General features: G+C 30.0%; 1 protein-coding gene across 16 annotated transcripts in view; it reads left to right on the top strand.

The window, feature by feature from the left end:
* Positions 1 to 310, top strand: part of LOC107660579 (poly(rC)-binding protein 3-like) — a 64,046-nt gene that overhangs the window by 50,223 nt on the left and 13,513 nt on the right. The window lies entirely within an intron of this gene.

Raw genomic sequence — 310 nt, 5'->3', positions numbered from 1 at the left:
ATTGCCGGACCTGACGTTTTATTCTTATCCAAAACAAGATGTGATATGAGTGTGATACATAGGCTACATACATACACTACCAGTCAAAATTTTTTGAACAGTAAGAAAGATCCAATAGAAAGATCAGCATTCATATGAAATAAAAAGCTTTTGTAACATTATAGATATACCATTCAAAAGCTTGGAGTCAGTATTTTTATTTATTTCTTTTTTCTTTTTTTGTGGGGGGGGGGATGATAGAAATTAATACTTTTATTTAGCAAGGATGCTTTAAATTGATCAAAAGTGACGATAAAGACATTTATAATGT

This window comes from Sinocyclocheilus anshuiensis, unplaced genomic scaffold (genome assembly GCF_001515605.1).
Source record: "Sinocyclocheilus anshuiensis isolate Anshui unplaced genomic scaffold, SAMN03320099.WGS_v1.1 scaffold627, whole genome shotgun sequence".
Classification (NCBI taxonomy): Eukaryota; Metazoa; Chordata; class Actinopteri; order Cypriniformes; family Cyprinidae; genus Sinocyclocheilus; species Sinocyclocheilus anshuiensis.
The sequence above is the reverse complement of the archived record's forward strand: the minus strand, read 5'-3'. Positions and strand labels throughout refer to the sequence as shown.